The sequence below is a fragment of the Polypterus senegalus genome, chromosome 13 (assembly GCF_016835505.1).
Source record: "Polypterus senegalus isolate Bchr_013 chromosome 13, ASM1683550v1, whole genome shotgun sequence".
Taxonomy (NCBI): Eukaryota; Metazoa; Chordata; class Cladistia; order Polypteriformes; family Polypteridae; genus Polypterus; species Polypterus senegalus.
The window spans coordinates 6,810,486-6,827,087 of NC_053166.1; the positions used below are offsets into that span (position 1 = coordinate 6,810,486).

At 43.0% G+C, this 16,602-nt stretch overlaps 1 protein-coding gene across 1 annotated transcript in view; it reads left to right on the forward strand.

Moving 5' to 3' along the window:
- The first annotated feature begins 5,850 nt into the window (after positions 1-5,850).
- Positions 5,851-16,602, forward strand: part of LOC120542462 (neuropeptide Y receptor type 6-like) — a 35,976-nt gene continuing 25,224 nt past the window's right edge. The window contains exon 1 of the mRNA XM_039774959.1: positions 5,851-6,088. The gene's annotated coding sequence lies outside the window, so the exon portion shown is untranslated. The remainder of the gene's footprint in view (positions 6,089-16,602) is intronic.

The following is a 16,602-nucleotide window of genomic DNA, read 5'->3' on the forward strand; positions in this document are numbered from 1 at the left end:
AGAGGCCCCGCTAATTTCTGCATGACACCGCATCGCATTTCGCACCGTCCTGGTATTGTCATGAATTATGAATTGCACTTTTTTAATAGATTATATCGTTATATTTTGATCAAGTCCGCGTGTTATCTTTCAAACATTCAGCTGAATACCGTAATGAGAAAATCTGCTGTATGTTAACATTATTTTTATTAAATTCGCGTGCAAGTGTATACAGTCCACACATACGGGTAACAGAGTTTGAAGTAACCGGCCCCGCGTGGGTTTGGTCAGCTCTTGGCCCCGCACATCCCTAGGGCCGCCTTTGTGTGCAGGTGTGCAATGCTGGGGAGTATTGGTTACTCCAATTAAAAGATCAATTTTAATGATGCAAATTAATATACACGTTACAAAATATTTTTGTCTTTCTGTTAACGTTGAATAAATAAACTTGAAAAAATGAACTAATGGGGATGTTCTCTTTGCGCAATCTAATTAATTTAACTTCATATAATCCCGCGTGTTGAATTGCAGCTTAATCTAGTTAACGTTGGTATCATTCTTTTAGATTAAAGCAATTATACAGCGTGTTGAAAGAAAACCTGAAATTATTTTCTTTTATCAGAAGCGTAATCAGCCTCCGGGACTGTTGTCTTTACCCCCATATTTTAAGTTATCACTACTCAAACTTGACTCTTTTAAATACTCAAACCATGGTGAGCTCATTTTCAGTTTCTTTCAGCAGGACGAAGCCAATATAACTTAAAGGAAGCCAGTTTTCAGCACGTGACTTTCTGATATCCTGGGTTCGCTTCCTGGGTCCTCCCTCCCTGCGTGGAGTTTGCATGTTCTCCCCGTGGTTTCCTTCCACAGTCCAAAGACATGCAGTTTATGTGCATTGGCGATCCAAGATTGCCCCTAGTGTGTGTGCCCTGCAGTGGGCTGCAAAATGACTCTGTATTTGCACTAGATTTTTAAATAAATGAAAAAGTGCAACATTGGACTGTGTTATGTTCATAATATTTCTAATAGCATAAAACTGGTTATGACCAATAAACCATTTTAATTGCAGCAACTTAAAAGTTTCATTTACTTCAGTATAAAACAGGTGAATTGCATCCAATCACTCTAAATGATTTGTGGGTTCAATAAGATAAGAAGCTGCGGTGGGGTGGCACCCTGCCCAGAGTTTGTTTCCTGCCTTGCGCCCTGTGCTGGCTGGGATTGGCTCCAGCAGACCCCCGTGACCCTGTGTTAGGATATGGCGGGTTGGAAAATGACTGATTAACTGACTGACTTTCCGATATTTGCATGAATTCCTGTCTCTTTGGTTGCATTGTGGTCCAAGGGCTCGCCACATCTTCATACAGTTGGAAAGAAAAATGAACAGACGTTTGGCAAATTGATTTTTTTTTCTCCGATTGTCGCGAGTTATTAAGGTCGTTCTAGGACTCATTTGTGACACTTTTTTAACATTGGAAAGTGTGTTGCCCAGCCGACATCACAAAAGCATATTTTTCTTTGCCACACAGACGGTGCAATCAGCCAATCAGTTTCCTCGTACCCTCTTAATTGTTTGCTCTGATATGAGAAAAGCATTAATATTAAAATAATCCCAATGAATTGTATTGGAATTAACGTTTTTTTTGGTTTCAACAATATAGTAAACTCAGTATATTATATTGTATATAAATAAGAGTTCATTTATTTAGGTGGAAAAACCCATCCATCCATCCAACCCGCTAACTACAGAGTCACAGGGGTCTGCTGGAGCCAATCCCATCCAATACAGGGAGCATAGGTGGAAAGCCCGACATAAAAATAATTATAATGCAACAGTTTTTGAGTAGTTTTTGAAAGAAATAACAACAGATGAATATGTTAGATCTACTGTATGTATTTATTTTACACCTGGACAACTTAATTAACTGGAAAAAAGGTGTCATCATTTTATTAAACACTTCCTACAAGTTAGTTTTTCCAGTGATATGTTGACGTTTCGCATATTAATCAGATCACTAGGACAGCATTTTTTCACTTAAGAAACATCAGTATTATATCACTGAAAGATGCTGAGAAATTAATTCACACTTTTGTTTTCAGTCGACTAGATTACTGTAATGCACTCCTCTCAGGACTACCCAAGAAAGACATCAATCAGTGACAATGAGTGCAGAATGCAGCTGCTAGAATCCTAACTAGAAAAAGAAAATCTGAACACATCACACCAGTCTGAGCGTCACTACACTAGTCACCTGTGTCATTCAGGATTGACTTTAAAATTCTGCTTATGGTTTATAAAGCCTTAAATAATCTGCTCCATCTTATATATCGGAATGTCTGACACCTTATATTCAAATCGTAAACCTCAGATCCTCAAATGAGTGTCTCCTTACAATTCCAAAAGCTAAACTTAAAAGAAGTGGTGAGGCGGGCAGGCGGCCTTCTGCTGTTCTGCACCTCAAATCTGGAATAGCCTGCCAATAGGAATTCGCCAGGCTGATACAGTAGAGCAGTTTAAAACACTGCTGAGAACACATTACTGTAACATGGCCTTCTCGTAACTTCACTTTAACTTAATCCTGATACTCTGTATGTTCATTTCCTCATAATAACTATTCATGGTGACTCTAAAATCCGTACTGACCTCTACTCTCTCTTCTGTTTCTTTTTCCAGTTTCTTTGTGGTGGCGACCTGCGCCACCACCACCTACTCAAAGCTTCATGAGGCTCCAACAATGATGGATAGATTAAAAGCCAGAAGTCTACTCATCATCATCAAGTCCTTCCGTGAGAACCCTAAATCCAAAGAGGACTGTTTCATTTACGTATGTGAGGTAGAATGTCCAGAGTGGACTGGTCAGGTGATCTCACGGTCTGGAATCCCTACAGATTTTATTTTGTTCTCCAGCCGTCTGGAGTTTTTTTTATTGTTTTTTCTGTCCCCCCTGGCCATTGGACCTTACTCTTACTCAATGTTAATTAACGCTGATTTCTTTTCTTTTCTTATTGTGTCTTTTATTTTTCTATTCTTCATTTTGTAAAGCACTTTGAGCTACTGTGTGTATGAAAATGTGCTATAGAAATAAATGTTGTTGTTGTTGTTGACGTAAAGGGCGGCCGGGGTTCGGTCCTCCCCGTGTGGAGTTTGTATGTTGTCCTCGTGTCTGCTTGGGTTTTCTCTGGGTGTTCCGGTGCCCCCACCCATCAATCCAAAGACATGCAGGTAATGTGGAATTGGCGACACCAATTGGCCCTGGTGGGTGTGTGTTTGGTGTGTTTGTTCACCCTGTGGTGGACTGGCACCCTGTGTATTTCTGTTTTGCTCCTTATTCTAGCTGGGGTAGGCACCAGTCACCCAAACCCCCAACCGCGACCCTGCTCTGGATTAAGATGGCTAGATACTGACATGTTGCCACCTCAATGTGTTGTGTCACACACTTCCTTTCAGTCAAAGAGTGTCTTTCAGTGACAGAGGTGTCGTTAGGGTGGGCTCCAGCCTTGCTTTGTCCCCTGATCTCAGCCGGTTTAGCTGACAGTCCCCATTGTGCAATGCACTTAAGCTTGTAGCCCCAGATGTTCGAACGCCCAGCCTTTGAAAATGGGGACGACCCCTTCCCGCCTTTCTCCTGATTATAGGGTCTTAACCTGAAGCTATTGCGCCGCTCCCGATAACTGATATGTTCATTCAATAATTTATTTTGAGTGAATAACAAGGGGCGTGTTTTAAATGAGGACATCTTTTTATTATTTTATAGATTCTCTTGTTTATTACTTTATTTTTTACTCTGTAGCACTTTGAGATTGCTAAAATATAAAGTGCAATATAAATAAAAATTATGATTATCCATCCATTTTCTAACCCGCTGAATCCGAATACAGGGTCTGCCGGAGCCAATCCCAGCCAACACAGGGCAGGAACCAATCCTGGGCAGGGCGCCAACCCACCGCAGGACACACACAAACACACCTACACACCAAGGCCAATTTAGAATCGCCAATCCACCTAACCTGCATGTCTTTGGATTGTGGGAGGAAACCGGAGCGCCCGGAGGAAACCCAGGCAGACACGGGGAGAGCATGCAAGCTCCACGCAGGGAGAACCCAGGAAGCGAACCCGGGTCTCCTAATTGCGAGGCAGCAGCGCTACCACCGCGCCGCCCCAATTATTATTATTATTATTATTATTATTATTATTATTATTATTATTACATCTTGATTTAATGTCAATGTGTGTCAGTTTTATTAAATACGTCCAGCAATTTTTTTTCAGCGATGGCGTAAAGCCGCCTGTACTACGGAATAAAATTGCGTAGCATGATTAGCAGTTAAGGTGGGCTTTAGACATGCTCTCAGGCTTTCAGCCCCGATTATTGCGAGTTTCTCTCTCCACCTGTGAGTAATATCCCCCTGACGACCCCCACCAACCACCTCCGTTCGCAAGCCCCCTCTTCCTTGCGTTTCGGCATTCTACAGTATATGGTGACCAATAGCGAGGAAACTAGCTGACAGAAGTTCATTCAGTGGTTGGTTTATTTATTTATCCATCCATCCATCCATTATCCAATCCGTTTAATCCTAATACAGAGTCACGGGGGTCTGCTGGAGCCAATCCCAGCCAACACAGAGCGCAAGGCAGGAACAAACCCTGGGCAGGGTGCCAGCCCACCGCAGGGCACACACATCCACCCACACACACACACACACAAACACACCAAGCACAGACTAGGGACAATTTAGGATCGCTAGTGCACCTAACCTGTATGTCTTTGGAATGTGGGAGGAAACCGGCCTTATTTATTTGCCCACCTTATTTATTTATGTATGGATGTATGTACAGGGTGGCCCAGATGACTTTGATTTATGCGGGGACGATTCCGGTTCAGCGCGAAGACGATTCTTCATGTCAGCAGTTCGCACACTTCTCGATGTTCCGGGATTTTCCGGGTGATTTTCTATGTACTGTTAAAAACTTAATACGTTATAGCGTAATGAAAATTGCATGATTAGATCTGGACCACCCTATATGTATGTATGTATGTATGTATGTATGTATGTATGTATGTATGTATGTATGTATCCATGTATTTATTTCTGAGTGGGGTTTGCTCACGAGCTGTGTCAACAAGTACAGCTGACTGGGCGCGAACAGGTCGCCATCCGAACGAGTGCCTCACCTCAGCATCGTGTGTTAGGTTCCGTCTGTAAAGGTGTCGGGTCTAGGGAGGTGCCCACCGGCTCATTTCCGGGGGCCCTGGATGATGTCGCCCTTTTGCTGTTTGATCGGCTGGCAAATGAAATCTTGGGATATGCTGCACGACGTCGCGCTAAGGCTTGGCATCGCAGTCTTATCTCGGAGTATCGCACCCGGTTTAGCCCCTTAACGTGTTTGCCTATAATGAAATTTGCCGACCTTTTTTTTTTCTATCAACGCACAAATGCATTGCGATGAAAGTGGAGACGTTGGACGTGTATAGATGAATAGCCAAATGCTAAAATGTGAAAAATAACCTCTGATAACGAGCACAGTTGAGGAAGATCTGATACCTTAGGGAGTTCAATAAGCCCTCATGCTCATTTTCACATCATCTCATAGGCGTTTGATTCCATTAATTTTAAGTGTAGTTTCATTTTCGCGACGTATGACGGATACTGAAAAAGACTCCACACAAGCGGAATAGCATCACAATCAAGTGCACCGTTTCTTCGTTTTATGCCCCCTCATGCCTCCCTCACCTATCTTCATTGCGAATGGACGACTGTGCCGTCGAGGCTGGGTTTTACTTTGTGAATGCAGCGCTTGCCTGAGTGCCTTGTCGGTCCGCCCCGCTGCTCGCTCATTGGTCCGCTCCGCATCGCGTCCGCCGCCTTTATAGCCTCCTCTGCTCTCTGCACGGAGAAGCTGCTCAGCGCCCGTCTCTCTGGACTCGATCGCCGTCGTTAATTCCAGCACTCTTCACCTCCTCTGACGTTAAATGTCAGATTCTAAAGTAGCCCAAAATGAATTCATGCCAGTAACGTTTCATTTATGTATCCTTCAGCACGGGCTTGGCGGCTGCGGCGTTGCTCATCCTTCACTTGCTGTCTCCGCTGAGGCGCCTGTCTGTATTCGGTAAGTCTGTCTTTCTAATGCGCCTCTGTCTGAAAAACGCGATTTGCTTTGGAAAAAAAAAATAAAAAAATAAGGTTACAAACTCACGTTAAGTTTTCATTTCCTTTCGTCGCTCTGCGCACGCAATTTGTGAATCAATATGGAAATACAGTATGCGCTATTAAGGATTATTTTACCACTTGAGGAGTGTATTTAACACTTGGTCACTTTTATGTGAAAAGGTGTTTTTTAATTGCAGATTAATTAATTTTTGCTCTTACGATTTCTCTCTTACACCCTTCCAATGACTCCAATAACCCCCCTCCCTCCCCTCCCATTACCATTTGTTTGTCTATCTGCGATATTTAATGGTGGTTTATCTTAATCGTTTTTAAAGCTGCACAACTAAATTGCCAATGATATCTTCTTCGTTTTGGGGTTGATCAGCCTTCCTGCAGCTTGGTCCTCCTCAGCCCAACCTTTTTCCTTCATGTCTTCTTCTCCTTTATCTCTCGACCTCCGCTTTGACTTCCTTGCACTTTCTGTTTCCCATTCCCAAGACTTTTTTGCCCGCCTATTTATTGTCGCCCCTTATCACATAACCATGCCGTTCTAACACTGAAAAAAGTGTAACCTCCATTCAACTTAAAATAATTAAGGTAATGATTCACACTTAATATTTTCAATCTGAACCAATAGAATTCTTTTTATCTTATTGGACGCACAATTTTTAAGTTGAGGCAAATCATTTCGAGTGACTGGGTGCAATTCACTTGTTTTATACTGAAGTAAATCTGTTTTTTAAGTTGTTACAATTTAAAATGGTTTATTGGTCGTAACCTGTTTTTATGCTATTAGAAATATTATGAACATAACACATTCCAATGCTGTACTTTTTACATTTATTTAAACATCGAGTGCAAAGACACAAGCATTTTACAGTGTAAATCTTAAATATACAACAAACAATTATTAAACGTTTCTACAGCGTTCTTGAAAGTATCTTTTATTACGAGTTCTTATATTTAAAATTCACAGTTGAGAAACGGGGTTACTTACCAGAAATCCTCCGTTATGAAAGTCTGCTGCTGAAAATGACCAGACCTGGACAGCCACGTCCACTCCACTTGGGAAAGTCTTCTTCTTGCCTGGCAGTTGGAAAGCCAGCACTCTGGAAAATATGCAAACGGCCCCCCCACACAAACAACCTAAAATATAAGGGTAACTGAAATAGGATTTTTATGTTTATTCCCTCCACCATAACTTACTTTGGTACAAACATATTTTTTTACTTTGATTGAGATCTGGGGTGGCACGGTGGCGCAGTGGGTAGCACTGCTGCCTCGCAGCTAGGAGACCTGACTGGGTTCCCTTCCTGGCTCCTCCCTACGTGGAGTCTGCATGTTCTCCTCATGTCTGCGTGGGTTTCCTCCCACAGTCCAAAGACATGCAGGTTAGCGTATCTAAATTGTCCCTGGTGTGTGCTTGGTGTGTGTGTGTGCCCTGCGGTGGGGTGGCGCCCTGCCCGGGGTTTGTTTCCTGCCTTGTGCCCTGTGTTGGCTGGGATTGGCTCCAGCAGACCCCCGTGACCCTGTAGTTAGGATATAGCGGGTTGGATAATGGATGGATGGATTGAGATCTGAAACCAAATATTTCAAGCTACAACACTAAATGACTAATCTTAAGTTGCTTGAAAGAGAAAATTTACATTGAATGAACAACAGCAATGTTCTACTTTTTTCAGTGTAGCGCCATTGCATGACAAAGCACCAGTTCATTGTGAGACGGGTTCTTTGCATGTGAAATTGTCTCTTTGTGCTTCCTAATATGTAGAAAAAAAAAATCTGTAATGGATGACAGGCTACCTAGCGGGGCACTAGCAGATTTAGAAAACTGGAACTTCACCTGTGCTGCTATATGTATGCAGCAAGTATACTTTGAAGATCAGGAGCCATTGGTATCTCACACATCTGTTACCATCTATTCTCAGTCATTTACTGTATAAGTTTAAGGATCTAAATAGATAAATAGTTCTTTGTGGATCCTTCATGTGGATGGGTTTTATGGGAACAAAAAATGGTTCACTATGGCTTCACTCTGACAAACCATTTACGGTTTTCTAAAGGTGTTTTACTGGGTTGGGTGGTTCCTTGTAGAAACATCGCCTGACAAAAATATATAATTGTTTGAATATTTCTTTGCATATCAAGATGGCACATTGGGGCTTTGAAAAGTTTCCTAATATGTGGACAAAACTGAAATCTTTAAAGTACAGTTGGCTACCTATACACACTTAACAGTCCTGGTTCCTTTATTGCATTTTACTGGGATGGCGGTTCCTCTTTTAACCAGTAATTGGCAAAAAAAAAAAAAAATAAAGACATTTAAAATCTGAGAAGCGTCCTTTGGATATAAAATTGGTTCTTTGAGTTGACAAAGGGTTTCTGGTATGTGGACAAAATGTATTTGTAGACCGCGTAGAGCAGGATACAGGCAGATCACGCAAACCGGAACGTAATCTCTTAATTCGGAGTCCATTTAAGATCAGGAACACGTTGATATTTCACACATCTGTTATCATCTATTCAAGGGTATTCTGGGACCCTCTTATAGATGAATACAAATTAAGGTTCCTTCTGCAACATTCGTGTGGATGGCTCTTTTGGGGATAAAAAATGGTTCCCCTGATTCATTGGTCTGAAGAACCACTCTGAGACTTTTTATTTCTAACAAAGAATTACAAAAAACTGAACTCCACCTGTGTTATTGTAACCAAGGAGAGTCTGCTTAAAATCAGGATTCCTATGGGATTGCAATCTGTTATCATCTGTTTATGGTTATTTATAAACCCTGACATGGTTCTACCAGGAATCTTCTTATGGATGGTTCTTTTGGGAACTAAAAATGGACCCTTATGAAATTGCTCTGAAAAAACATTTTACTACCTTAATTTTAATATTGTGCATCATTGCAAGCTTTATATGTTAAATTTACGGTAAAGTACTGACAGCTGAATTACCAGAATTTTACCATTAAAAAAAAAGGTGACAGTATTTTTAGACAGACAGATAAAAAGACAGAAGATAGATAGACAGATATATAGATAGATATGAAAGGCACTATATGATAGATATGAAAGGCACTATATAATAGATAGATGGATGAAAGGCACTATATAATAGATAGATAGATAGATATGAAAGGCACTATATGATAGATAGATAGATAGATAGATAGATAGATATGAAAGGCACTATATGATAGATAGATAGATAGATAGATGCTTTATTAATCCCAAGGGGAAATTTAGATACTCCAGCAGCAGCATACTGATAAAGAACAATATTAAATTAAAGAGTGATAACAATGAAGGTATAACAGACAATATCTTTGTATAATGTTAATGTTTACCCCCCCAGGTGGAATTGAAGAGTCTCATAGTGTGGGGTCTCCTCAGTCTGTCACTGAAGCTGCTCCTCTCTCTGGAGATGATCCTGTTCAGTGGATGCAGTGGATTCTCCATGATTGACAGGAGTCTGCTCAGCGCCCGTCGCTCTGCCATGCATGTCAAACTGTCCAACTTTACTCCTACATTCGAGCCTGCCTTCCTCACCAGTTTGTCCAGGTGTGAGGCGTCCCTCTTCTTTATACACACCACCACGTAGAAGAGGGCGCTCACCACAACCGTCTGACAGAACATCTGCAGCATCTTATTGCAGATGTTGAAGGACGCCAGTCTTCTAATGAAGTATAGTCAGCTCTGTCCTCTCTTGCACAGAGTATCAGTATTGGCAGTCCAGTCCAGTTTATCATCCAGCTGCACTCCCAGGTATTTATAGGTCTGCACCCTCTGCACAGTCACCTCTGATGGTCACGGGGTCCATGAGAGTCCTGGGTCTCCTAAAATCCACCACCAGCTCCTTGGTTTTGCTGGTGTTCAGGTGTAGGAGTCGCACCATTTAACAAAGTCCTTGATTAGGTTCCTATACTCCTCCTCCTGCCCACTCCTAATGCAGCCCACCATAGCAGTGTCATCTGCGAACTTTTAGGTCTATGGTATAACTTTATAGTAAATAACTTTTTTCTTTACAACACATTCCAACAGAAGAGAATGTTTAACCATAACCCGAAATCCATGTACTATAAAAAACATGCCAATCAATAAACCATTAAGAAGAATTGTCAGGGTCAAACCCCAGCACACAGGTTGCACCAGTAAAAATAACAATAACCAATAGCAAACATGTACTTTTTAATTATACATATTGAAAACAATTCAATGCTTAAAGAAGTTACGGCACATTGTCAGGTGAGGAAGTAAAGTTGGCTTTTGTGGTGTTTGGTGTCCTACAGGTGTGCCAGCTTATCAAATACAACCTACCATAAATCAGCTTCCATAACCTCAAAAAACCTTCAGCATGCAGGGAAAAATAATTCTGCTAACTTTGTTTAAGTCCCCCCCTGCTCAAAGGTAAAGCGGCATGGTGGCACAGTGGGTAGCGCTGCTGTCTTGCAGTTAGGAGACCTGGGGGTTCGCTTCCCAGGTCCTTCCTGCATGGAGTTTGCATGTTCTCCCCGTGTCTGTGTGGGTTTCCTCCCACAGCCCAAAGACATGCAGGTCACGTGCATTGGTGATCCTAAATTGTCCTTGGTGTGTGTGTGTGTTCACGCCATGTGGTAGGCTGGCGCCCTGCCCGGGGTTTGTTTCCTGCCTTGTGCCCTGTGTTGGCTGGGATTCGCTCCAGCAGACCCCCGTGACCCTGTAGTTAGGTTATAGAAGATTGGATAATGGATGGATGGATTTTCAAAGGTATTCAGTTTACTAGGAACAATATGGTAAAAGGGGCGTTTCCTTAGGCATTCTACAGTTCTTTTTCTTTCGCTATTTAACAGTTTTACACTGTAAAATTAACAGAGATTTTTTTCAGTGTTCGCTTTGCTTTGTGGAGACAGAAAATTGGTAGCCGTCATCTCAGGGGCGCCACTCATGAAAATTAAGGGCCGCGCGCTCCGGAATCCAAGATGGACCACCCTCCCAATCCCAGACCCCCCATTTGTCGAACTCTGATGATACTGAGGGGACGCTGTTTCCCGCTGGGCACCGTTTAGAAAAGTAAAAATGCGCACGTTTCGTATACCGAGAGGCGCGCGCTCCTTTAAAGCCTGCGGCCTTTGTGCTACTGATAGGACACGCGCTCTGGATAGTGAGGGGGACTTAAGGGTCGTCGATGTCTAATAATACCGACTACCCGCTGTGGACAACGAGGGGCGACGTCCGTTCTCCCCGTCTAGGGTTCCAAACCGGCACTGGGTGTGTTTTTCTTATCAGAAATATCTTGTGTTCCGATTATGCTCACCGAGATTAAGGCTAGCGATTTTATAAATCACGAATTACTCTAAACAGAAAGTCATTTTTATAACGTGCATGTAAAGTATTTAAAATAAAAGTTTTTATTGGAGGAACTTTTTTTAAAATAGAAATGAATAGTGATCAAAGTACGCTGTAATAATTTTAGACAATACTGAGAAAAATAAAATACCTTCTTTTAAAATGCCTGGTATATAACAATAACAACAATAATTGTTGCAACAACATCAAATATAATTATTTAGACATAGATATAATCATAATCACACGGTCGTGGTATGTGTTTTCCAAAAGAACAGGTTCAGTCATTTGGGGGTTGCACTAGAAGCACGGAATAATAACTCACCGAAAGGACTGAAAAGAGCGCAGCGAGACATCAAGAAACAAAGCGCCTTTATAATTTCAGCACCACGAGGCGAGGACAGCTCCGGGCGCGGCGGCTTCCATTGTATTAGTAATTGGAGGCGCACGACAGATTTAGCGGACTTAACGACTTTTACCATTCATGTTATTTTTGCTCCGCCAGATAACGGTGAATTGTAACAGCATGATCTGTATGGTTTGTAGAAATCCTGTTGAATAAAGATGTGTGCAAATGATGTGGACGCTGCATCCGAAAAACAACATAAAAAGTCATTTTGTGGCTTCTCGGGAATTTTTCAAAGGTTGCTTTTCCCAGTAACACAGATTGGATTGCGAGTAACTTGGATTATGAGTAGGGCGGCACGGTGGCGCAGTGGGTAGCGCTTCTGACTCACAGTTAGGAAACTCGGGTTCAGTTCCTATAGTTTGCATGTTGTCCCCGTGACGGCATGGGTTTCCTCCGGGTGTTCCCTTTCCTCCCACAGTACAAAGACATGCAAGTTAAGTGCATTGGTGATTCTAAATTGTGCTTGGTGTGTGGGTATGCCCTGCTGGCTGGCACCCTGCCCAGGGTTTGTTTCCTGCCTTGCGCCCTGTGTTGGCAGGGATTGGCTCCAGCAGACACCTGTGACCCTGTAGTTAGGATATAGCGGGTTGGATGATGGATGGATGAATGATAGTTCAAGGAGATGAAGCATTTAGAACGTTTTGCAGTTTGATGACTGAATGGCATTCCAGCAGCAAATTCCTTTTCTGGCGCAATCGTGGATTTCAGAAATCTTGCGGGTTACCAATGGAAGTGGTGGGGATGAAGAAGTTGAGCTCGAAGAGTTGCAGCGGATGCCCACAGACGGTGGCTGGGATGTGAGTCAGTTAAGGGTCTAAAGCTCTGATAGGCGTGCTTGAGAGGAGAGAAGAGTGAGACGAGAGAAAAGGAAAGAGACGATTCCGTCTTGGAGTTTGATCCTTGGTTTTAACGTCATCACGTTTGCACCGTATATTGTTTTGGACACTTTTGAGTTTAATAAAAGCACTCTGTGCTTTTGCCCCTTACTTATGGGTTGCCGTGTGCCCTCATTTGAGAGTTTGATGTGCTGGGAAAAGGAAAATGGAAGCCTGTGGACTTACCATGAACCAAAAACACAAATTCACCGGCAATGTAAGGTGATCCACCTGCATAGGCATCCTCAGGAATGTATTATGGATGAATGATCGTAAGATAAATACGAGTCTGACCAACCTGCCTAATCTTCGGCCTACCTTGTTGTCTGTCATCTCCTTCTCTTTATGAGATCTCTTTTGCTTTGGACGCAGGTGATGTGTTGTGCCAGTGGCCATTGGTGTCTTGGCTGAGGCACAACGTGCCAGGAATCTTCAGCTCTGGCAGCTCTCCAGGGCACTGGGTGAGCGTTTGATGAAGTCGCGTTTTACATCTCAGTCGACGACATTGTGAATATGTGGTATGGATAAGCGAAGTAGGGAAGCTCAAGTTTATTTTAAGATACTATTATACTTTGTATATCTGTTATATAATGTCTTTCATATATCATTTCTCTGGTATATAGTGTTTTTTTATAGCTAGCTATATCTCTCTACCTGTTGCAGTGCATTTTACATCTGTCTCTGTTATATAGTGCCTTTCATATCGATCTGTCATGTCTTAAATCTTTCAGTTACAGAGTGGCTTATAATATATCTGCCTGTCTGTAATGTAGTGCTTTAAATGTTTCTATTTTATATTTTTGTCATATCTTTCATATCTATCGTTCCATGAAATGGTGCTTTAAATTTTTGTATCTTCCAATCATAGAGTTCCTTTATTTATAACAATGCCTTAAAGTTTTTAACTATATAGTGTCTTTCATATTTACCTATAATATAGTGCCCTAAATCTTTCTGTCTTTCAATTATGTGCTTCCTGCCATATCTACTTATTGCTCTATAAAATACTTCTTTCAATCCGTCTTCCAGTGCTCCTATAATAATTTAAATCAATCCGTATAGTGCCTTTAATATCTAGCAATTTATATATAACTAATGTGGCCACCAGGGGGCATATCAGAGCCCTGCCAACACACAACTCCGGGTTCAAAATGAAGTTGTTTTATTTGGACAGGCTTCCTTGACGTCAGTCAGCACAGCACAACACAATTCAATAAACAATTGTCCGTTCCCTTCTCCTTCCACGCCTTTCAGGTGAGCCTTGTCCTTCGCTTCCTGACTCCAGCTCCCCAAATGAGAGGAGGTGGGGGCTTTGATGCTGGACCTGGTAGTCTTTCTGATGTCAAGACACTGCATGGAGGAAGCACCTCTGGTTAAGGTGGAAGCCCAAAAAAGTAGGGACAGCTCCCCCTGGTGCCACCCATGGAACACAAGAGGAGTGCCACATGGGACTACAGTTCCCAGCGAGCACTGTGGGTGGGTGTGTGTATGGGTATGCCAGTCCTGGAATGCTGCCACGTAGTGTATCAGGTGAGCACAGAGGACTGTCTACCCCTGTTCATCCCTGCCATATAAGGGTTTAGGGGGTTTATCCTGGTTGGGATGTCAGCCCACCCCAGCCATCCATCACACTAGCCAAGGACAGGTGATGGAATACATTTTAAAATATTTGGTATCTCTTATCTTATGTTTGTACTAAGCTTTGCTTTTTAATGCCCTTGCCGTTTGCCCATCAGGTTTTTCACTGGATTGCATTCCTGTAAAGCCTGCTTCTTAGACTCCACCATCTTGAGGTACGTTGCTTGTCTCCTGTCCACTCTTTGACTACCACCAATGCTGGACGAGCCCCCACTACCCACTATGAAAACCTCACTCACATTCTTGAAAATACTTCAGATGTTTGAAGGTGACTCTTGGAGATCCTCCTACATCTTCCCTTGTTATCTTTGTGTGTGTGTGTGTCTGCCTCCCCTGCCTGGCGTGTCCCATTTATAAATCGGGTTTACCTGAGCAACCACAGTAAATGATGACCAAGCTGACCAAAGCCAGACTAACCAATCAGATTGCTCTGTGGGGGAACTGAACAAGCAAAGTAAAGAGTAAAGGTAAGAGTGGTACAAGATATGAACAAGGGAAGTGTGACCGTAGTGAGGTCTTCGGTGGGAATGACCGAGGTCGGGATTACATCAGGGATCGGCTCTGAGCCCTTTCTTATTTGCAATGGTGATGGACAGGTGGACAGACGAGATGACGAGATTAGACAGGAGTCCTCGTGGACTGTGATGTTTGCTGATGACATTGTGATCTGCATGTTGAGGAGACCCTGGAGAGGTGGAGATATGAGAGGAGAAGAATGAAGGTCAGTAGGACCACCAAGACAGAATACATGTGTGTGAATGAGGAGATCAGTGGAATGGTGAGGATGAGGGGAGTGGAGTTGGTGAAGGTGGATGAGTTTAAATACTTGGGATCAACAGTACAGAGTAATGGGGAGTGTGGAAGAGACGTGAAGAAGAGAGTGGAGGCAGGGTGGAATGGGTGGAGAAGAGTGTCAGGAGTGATTGGTGACAGACGGGTATCAGCAAGAGTGAAAGGGAAGGTCTACAGGACAGTAGTGAGACCAACTATGTTATATGGGCTGGAGACGTTGGCACAGGAGACAGAGCTGGAGGTGGCAGAGTTAAAGATGTTAAGATTTGTGTTGGGTGTGATGAGGATGGACAGGATTAGAAATGAGGACATTAGAGGGTCAGCTCAAGTGGGACGGTTGGCAGACAAATCAGAGAGGCGAGATAGTGTTGGTTTGGACATGTGCAGAGGAGAGATGAGGGGTATATTGGGAGAAGGGTGCTAAGGATGGAGCTGGCAGGGAAGAGGAGAAGAGGAAGGCATAAGAGAAGGTTTATGGATGTGGTGTGAGAGGACATGCAGGTGATGGGTGTGACAGAACAATGCAGAGGACAGAAAGATATGGAATAAGATGATCCACTGTGGTGACCCCTAATGGGAGCAGCCAAAAGAAGAAGAAGAAGATTCATGAAGAAGATGCTGAGGTGCTTACACTCCTCCACTTGTGGCAGTAGCTCATGTCCTACTTGAAGAAGACAGTCCACTTTGTTCCTTTTGAGGACTATAAGACCCAAATTTGGAGATACTGATTCTCAGTCCCGCCGCGTCCTGCTGGAGTTCACAGCCCCATGAAGCCTACAGGGCCACATCATCTGTCAAAAGGTGACGTAAAGTAAATTACAATAGAGTGTTAAAGTAGACGTCCTCATTCCATCTATTGGTGGAAAGCCATTGTTGCTATCGGAAGTCTACAGCATTAGCCTCACTAGACTCTCCGGGCACCATAGGTGTAGGTGTAGGTGGACCAGCTGAGACTTGGGCTTCTCAGACAGGACAGTACAGGGTGGTGGTGACCAAGGGAGGACATCACAGGACAGGCTTATAGAGAACATTAAAGGAGTAAAGGTGACTTGTGTGATGATGAGTTGGATTGTTGACACCCCAGGGACAGTCCAACATGTCCTCTTCAGGGCTCTGTCTGGGGTCCATTACTTTTTCTGATTTTATATTAATGACCTTGATTCTGGTATGGCTATCAAACTTGTAAAATCTGCAGATGACCCTAAAATTGGAGGACACTGAAGAGGCGGCAAAAGCAAATCAGAGAGACCTGGGCAAGCATCGGAATTGAGTGAACACTCGGCAGATGGAGTTTAATGAAGAAAAAGTGCTACACGTGAGGCCAAAGGAACATCAGTTATAAAACAAGATGGAGGACGCTGAGCTACAGGAAAGAGACCTCTGGAAAGGATTTAGCGGGTTCATGTTGACTCAACGTTCTCTTCATCTTTGC